Here is a 7,867-nt window from a genome sequence, read left to right as displayed (position 1 = left end):
ACAGTTGCATTCTTGGTACTGCCTTCCTTTAGGTTTAGATATTAACCATATACTTATTTCATAATTAAGCTACTTTCATTTTCCATGATCTGGAGTAATCTATGGAATGTTTGAAAAATCTGATATTTGATAGTTTTGCAGAGTTCCCCATTCCTTCATTCTATGTTTTCTTGAGCTAAATTTATGGTTCCTTACTCAGTTAATTCTGTCAAGAAAACATTATATTAATTTGCCATTTGGATTTACTCTTTCTCTATTCATTACTTAAGAAGTTTTGTGTTCATTTTGTTGTTTTCTTTATTATGTTATTTATATTTCCCTAGTTTTTGAGCTAAGCATTTAGTTAACTTACATTAATTCTTTCATTTTATTGATAAAATTGTTTAAGCATATAAATTTTCTCAGATTACTGTTTTAAATGCATCTCATAAGATTATATACATATGTGTGTGTATACATATATACATATATTTACTTATTTATAGTTTCTATTAACATATTTTATAAATGCTGACATTTTAGTTTATAATTAATCTGCCACCCAAGACTTACTTAATGGGAAGTTTTGAATTTTCAGGTGGATGAACTTTTTTCTATATTAGTGTGTGTGTGTGTGTGTGTGTGTGTGACAGAGAGAGAGAGAGGGAGAGAGAGAGAGAGAGATGTGCTTCAGAGAGGAGGTAAAATGTTAAAAGAAAACAATTCAAATAAAAATACAATTTAAAATATCATTGACTGTGTTATTTAATTTTACTAACAATATATTATTTAAAGACCATGACAATGTTCTTAAGAATTTCACAATAAATACTTCATAATATCATTCTAGTTTCCACTGTTACAAAATATTTTGAATAAAACTTCTCATAGCATCAGGAAATTTAATAAATACTCTACTACAACAAAGAGATGGCATCACAGAATCAGAAGTATTAGAATACAAATGTTACTGAATTTAATTTCTGGCAAGATGTCACACTTAAATACTTGAACAAACTTTTTGGTATACCCAGAATAACTGAACAAAAACATTGTATGGATTATTGAGGTCAAAAATGTCAAGAAAATGTTCATTTGTCAGCATAAGCCACTCTTGCAGACAGCAGTTACCTGTGGTATCATTGTCACCTGATACTCCACAGCCAGAATGTTAACATGTCATATGCCAGAAGGAAAAGTAGAGTGGAAAATCATACTAGAGATGTCTTCATTAAGCTCCAATTTGTGACAGGTTACATTTTAATGGTTAAACTAAGAGGAAAGTAATTCCTGTTCTGAAGACAAAGTAATTGACAATAATTGTCATTTTCTTCCTTGAATCTGCAAAATAAAAAAAAAAAAACAAAGAAGATAAGAAAGATAAGACTATTCCTTGAGAATTTCTTATCATGAACTTGTATTTGCATTTATGTTGGGCTATAATTCACACTACTCGTATGTATTGGAAAACCACATGCCTCTATGTGGTCTTTGAAATAATAAAAATAATAATAAATATTTGTTTGAGACATCCCTGAGTTAGTAATGACTGCACCTGCCAGCAGAAGCAAAGGAAATACTACCAGAAGAAATGCACTTAAATCCAGTCATCGAAGTATGTGCTTAACAAATACTCTCAATAATTCTGAACTTATAATTAAATACAAAAATGAAAAAAGCATAAGAGAAAACAAGTCACCATGAGAAAGAGTCAGAAGAAACATATAACAAGACTAGCAATTATCTAATATTTTGGAAAGATAATAGATATCAGCATAAACTTACAAGGAATGTAAAACAAGAAAGTGTAATGCAATTAAATAAATAAAGGAAAAATAAAAAGTATAATGAAGGAACAAAATATTAATACTACCAATATTCACCAGGCAAAGACTTTCCCCTGTGGTTCTAGTCATCAGACTGGCACACAAGTATCAAGCCTCTAGGCCAACCCCAGTGCCAACCTGCAAACCCAGGCTTTAGATCTCTGCAGGGACCAGGAATGCCTCACCACCAGCCTGGCCCCACTAGTCTCATCCTCCACACCACCCTCAATACAATTTTGGCCTCTACGGACTCAGCCTCCAGCCCCTCCCCAGTGTCAGGCTTGTATTCATCAACCCCAGCTCCAGAATGGTCCTTGCTCACTCAGGACCAAATCTGCCCCAGTGTCAGGCCAGGTTGCACAGCCTCAAACTTGAAAGCAACTCCTATAGCCAGCTCCAGATTCACTCCAGCACCAGGCCAGCCTCAGTGGCTTCAAGCTTCAGAAGAATCCTAACACTAGACTGAACCCCGGGCCCCAGGTTGGAGCCCACAGACCCAGAATTCTGGCTTGTCCAACACCAGTCCAGCCTCTGCAGCCCCATGCTCCAACAGACCCAGGATCTGAAGACCAAGAGCTCACACTCATTGCAGTAGACCCCAGCATAAGGCCAGCAGCCATAGAGGCAGACTCCAGGGCTGTCTCTGAGACCCAGGTTCCTAGTTGGTCCTCAAAGTCCCAGGACCCAAGCCTCTCTCCAAATATTCAGCATTATAGGTCCAACTCAGAGCCATTCCAGCTCCTGGGGCACCAGGCTCCAGGACTGTCTCTGTGTACTCAGTCACCGGGCCCATCCCTGCAAATGGCTGGCACTTGCACATTCAGGCTTATGAAATAACCTAGTGCCATGAAATCCCTTGTCAATCCGGGATTTAGGATGGCCCCAATGAATAGAGGATCCAAACCTGCTTCTGCAGACCCCGTCAAAAGGTCCACCCCAGTGGCTCCTGGGATGAGACTAGACTCTATGAACCAATAATCTATGTCCATCATGGCAGGCTCATGTTTCATGTTCACCTGCAATAAACCCAGAGTCCAGGGCCAAAACAGCAGATCTAGGAGCTAAGTCTGCCCACCTGTTAACCCAGCCTCCAGGCTAGCCTGCATAAGAATTCCAGCAGCAAATTTCCCATAGACAGTGACAGATAGGCTGCCCAGAATCTTGGAATGAGCTGACTGGTAAGTGGCTTTCCCAGCCAAAGTCAGTATGCAAAGACTGGAATAAGTCTCTATTTATTCAAATGCATAGACAACAACACCATAGCCACAAAGAACATGAACAATCAGGAAATCATGGCACAATTAAAAGAACAAAATAAAGTATGAGTCACCAATCCAAAATAAATAAATATTGATGATCTGCTTGAAAACATTGATGTAGTCATCTTAAAGAGGATCCCTGAGTTACAAGAGAATATAGCTAGACAATTAAATGAAATCAGAAAACAAATAGCCAAACAAATGAGTTCAGCAAAGATATAGACAAGATTTTTTAAAAAACAGAACAAAACAAATGGAAACTCTGGAGTTAAAGAACACCATAACCAAACCTAAAGTTTCCACAGAGAGCTTCTAAAGAGGACTTGATCAAACAGATGAAACAATCAGGGAGATCATAAACAGGTCGTTTGATATTACCCAGTCAGAGTAACAAAGAAAAGAAAAAAAAAGAAAAGAAAAGAAAAGAGAAAAGTGAAGAAAGCCCATGAAAATAATGGGATACAATCAAACAATCCAATTTACACATTATGGATATCTAATAAGAAGCAAAGAAAGAGAAAGGGGAAGGAAACTGACTTTTAAAAAGTTTTAGAAAGCTTTCCAAATTCGGGGAAAGAGTTAAATATCCAGGTACGGAAGCTTAAACGCTTCCATAAGACTCAATCCAAACAAGACTGCACCAACACATTTTAAAATCAAACTGTAAAAATCATGAAAGGAGATCCTGGTAGCTGTAAAAGAAAAGAAGCATATTACACACAAGGGAATTCTAATATGGCTATCAGTAGATTTCTCATCAGAAACCACACAAACCAGGAGATAATACAATGACATATTTAAAGTGCTGAAAGAAAACAAACAAATGAACAAAAAAATCTGTCACCCAGAATCCTTTATCAGCAAAGATTTTCATAAATTAAGAAGAGATGAAGACTTTATCAGACTAACAAAAGTTGAGGGAGTTTATCACAAAAGCCCTACCTTACAAGAAATGCTAAAATGAGTTAGCTGCAAGAAAATGATACTAAGTAGTAACATGAAAACATATGGATGTATAAAACTCACTGGGAAAAATGAAAACATAGTCAAATTCAGAATACTATAATGATACTGTGTGAATAACTTACATATTTAGTATGAAGATTAAAAGTTAAAACTATTAAAAATAAAAATAGCAATAATAATTTGTTAACGGATAGATCATATAAAAATGTGGATTGTGACAGCAACATAAAATTGAGGAATTGAAAAGTATAGGGATTTTGTATACAATTGAAGTTAAGTCTTTATCAACTTTAGCATATAACCTAGTGTGACAAAAAAAGAAAAAAAATATATAATAGATACACAAAAGATAAAGAGAAAGAAATCAAAGCATACCACTGGAGAAAACCATCAAATCACAAAGACAGCAAGGGAGATAGAAAGGAACAAAGGACCTACAAAATAGTGAGAAAACAATTAACAAAATGTCAGTAGTAAGTCCTTACCTGTTGCTAATTACCTTGAGTGCAAATGAATTAAATTATCCAATCAAAAGACACAGAATGGCTGAATAAATAAAAGCAAAACAAACGAAATCAAGGCCCAACTATATGCTGCTCACAAGAAAAGATTCACTTTGCCTTTAACAACACACAGAGACTTAAAGTGAAGGAATGGAAAAGGATTCATGTGAATAGAATGCAAAAGAGAGTATAGATAGCTATATATTTATCAGATAAAACAGACTTTAAGCCAATAACTATAAAAACAGACACAGAGGAACATTATATGACTAAAACAAATATGTCAAGAGGATATAGCAATTATAAATATATACGTACCCAACATTAGAGTGCCAAATATGTATGTAAAGTAAATATTAATGGATCTGAAGAGAAAAATTGACTGATAAATAGTAACAGTAGGGGACTTTAATACCTTACTTACAGCAATGGATATATCATTCAGACAGAAAATCAGTAAGGAAACACTGCACTTTCTCACAAAATACTTTAATATAGTTGTGTCAGTAACCATTTTGAGGCCTGACATAACTTGATGGAAACCCAGTGTACTGTGTCACCTTTGTCCTGGTTATATCAACATCCCTCCTTGTGTGTTGTCTACGATATAACTCACTTGTTCCCCATCTCATTGACCCCAAAGCCAACACAACCTACAGCTATGGACAACAATAAAACCTAATGGTCAACACCAGTTGATGTAAAAAATTTCCTCTCTTTGTGTGTGTTTTCTTTAAACTAGCCAATCCACAACCCCCATGGAAAAACCTAAGGGATAATGCCCATGAACCTTAATAAAGGTATAGTTCCATGGGGCCTCTCTTGCACTCCCCACTTGCTGGTTGAACTTCTTGCCACCTTCAGACTACCCATTGTCCTCCCTTTAGCACCCCAACTTCTCTTGTACTTGTGCATAATAAATTCCTTTTGTTCATGCATTTTGGATTTACTTCCTATTTGTGTTTTACCTGACACACCTGAACCCAATTTTCTCTCTGGTGAGTCCTTCTAAAGAATGACTATTTTGGTTTATAGTCACTCTGAAGAAAGAAACCTGAAGACCTATCACAAAACACAATTATCAGTCTTCTTACTCTAAAATTAAAGGGAAAGAAACATTTACCATGACTTTTAGAAGTAGTAGTATGGGAAAGCTGCTTTGCACAGAAGAATATTCAATAATAAATATAGGAAACAAAATAATAGAGAAAAATATCCTAATACAATTACAACAAACTTGAACTACACATTAGACAAAATAGGCCTAACAGAAACACATCCAACAGTAGTAGAATATACATTTTCCTCAAGAACACACAGAACAGTCTCCAGAATAGATCATATAGGCTACAAAACAAACATTAACAAATTTAAGAAAATTGAAACATATCAAGTATCTTTTCAATCACAATGATCTTAAACTAGAAACAAATAACACAAAAATATTAGAAAATGCACAAACATATAAAAATTAAATAATATCAGAAGTCCATTCCAAGATGGCCGAATAGGAACAGCTCTGTTCTGCAGCTCCCAGCATGATCGATGCAGAAGTCACGTGATTTCTGCATTTCCAACTGAGGTACCTGGTTCATATCACTGGGACTGGTCAGAAAGTGGGTGCAGCCCATGGAGGGAAACCTGAAGCAGGGTGGGGCATCGCCTCACCTGGGAAGTGCAGGGGGTTGGGGAACTTCCCTTTCCAAACCAAGGGAAGCCTTGACAGACTGTACTGGGAAAATCTGGACACTGCCACCTAAACACTGCACTTTTCCAACGGTCTTAGCAAACGGCGCACGAGGAGATTATATCCTGTGCTTGACTCAGTGCATCCCACACGCATGGAGCCTTGCTCACTGCTAGTCCGAGATCAAACTGCAAAGTGGCAGGTCGGGCTGGGGGAGGGGCGTCTGCCATTGTTGAGGCTTGAGTAGGTAAACAAAGTCCCCAGGAAGCTCAAACTGGGTGAAGTCCACTGCAATTCAACGAGGCCTGCCTACCTCTGTAGACTCCACCTCTGGGGGCAGGGTATAGCTGAACAAAAGGCAGCAGAAACTTCTGCAGACGTAAACATCCCGGTCTGACAGCTCTGAGGAGAGCAGTGGTTCTCCCAGCACAGTGTTTGAGTTCTTAGAACAGACAGACCACCTTCTCAAGTGGGTCCCTGACCCCTATGTAGCCTAACTTGGAGACACCTCCCAGTAGGGACCAACTGACACCTCCTATAGCTGGGTGCCCCTCTGAGACAAAGCTTCCAGAGGAAGGATCAGACAGCAATATTTACTGTTCTGCAATATTTGCTGTTCTGCAGCCTCTGCTGGTGATATCCAGGCAAACAGGGTCTGGAGTGGACCTCCCTCCAACAGACCTGCAACTGAGGGACCAGACTGTTAGAAGGAAAACTAACAAACAGAAAGGAATAGCATCAACATCAACAAAAAGGACATCCACACCAAAATCCCACCTGTAGGTCAACATCATCAAAGACCAAAGGTAGATAAAACCACAAAGATGGGGAGAAACCAGAGCAGAAAAGCTGAAAATTCTAAAAACCAAAGCATCCCTTCCCCTCCAAAGTATTGCAGCTCCTTGCCAGCAATGGAACAAAGCAGGATGGAGGATGACTTCGATGAGCTGACAGAAGTAGGCTTCAGAAAGTCAGTAATAACAAACTTCTCTGAGCTAAAGGAGAATGTTTGAACCCATTGCAAGGAAGACAAAAACCTTGAAAAAAATTAGACGAACAGCTAACTAGAAAAAAATAGTGTAGAGAAGAGCTTAAATGACCTGATGGAGATGAAAGACATGGCACGAGAACTATGTGATGCATGCACAAGCTTCAGTAGCTGATTCAATCAAGTGGAAGAAGGTATATCAGTGATTGAAGACCAAATAAATGAAATGAAGCAAAAAGAGAAGTTTAGAGAAAAAAGAATAAAAAGATATGAACAAAGCCTCCAAGACATATGAGACTATGTGAAAAGACCACATCTACATTTGATTGGTGTACCTGAAAGTGATGGGTAGAATGGAACCAAGTTGGAAAGCACTCTTCAGGATATTATCCAGAAGAACTTCCCCAATCTAGCAAGGCAGGCCAACATTCAAATTCAGGAAATACAGACAATACCACAAAGATACTCCTCAAGAAGAGCAACTCCAAGACACATAATTGTCAGATTCACCAAGGTTGAAATGAAGGAAAAAATGCTAAGGGCAGCCAGAGACAAAGTTCAGGTTACCCACAAAGGGCAGTCCATCAGACTAACAGCAGATCTCTCAGCAGAAACCCTACAAGTCAGAAGATAGTGGGGGCCAATATTCAACATTCCTA

General features: G+C 37.9%; 1 long non-coding RNA gene across 1 annotated transcript in view; it reads right to left on the bottom strand.

Moving 5' to 3' along the window:
* Positions 1-955: 955 nt before the first annotated feature.
* Positions 956-7,867, bottom strand: part of LOC108539307 (uncharacterized) — a 95,125-nt gene continuing 88,213 nt past the window's right edge. Inside the window, exon 4 of the long non-coding RNA XR_001888328.1 lies at positions 956-1,320. This is a non-coding gene — a long non-coding RNA (uncharacterized LOC108539307). The remainder of the gene's footprint in view (positions 1,321-7,867) is intronic.

This window comes from Rhinopithecus bieti, unplaced genomic scaffold (genome assembly GCF_001698545.2).
Source record: "Rhinopithecus bieti isolate Rb0 unplaced genomic scaffold, ASM169854v2 scaffold_16999, whole genome shotgun sequence".
Lineage (NCBI taxonomy): Eukaryota > Metazoa > Chordata > Mammalia > Primates > Cercopithecidae > Rhinopithecus > Rhinopithecus bieti.
The sequence above is the reverse complement of the archived record's forward strand: the minus strand, read 5'-3'. Positions and strand labels throughout refer to the sequence as shown.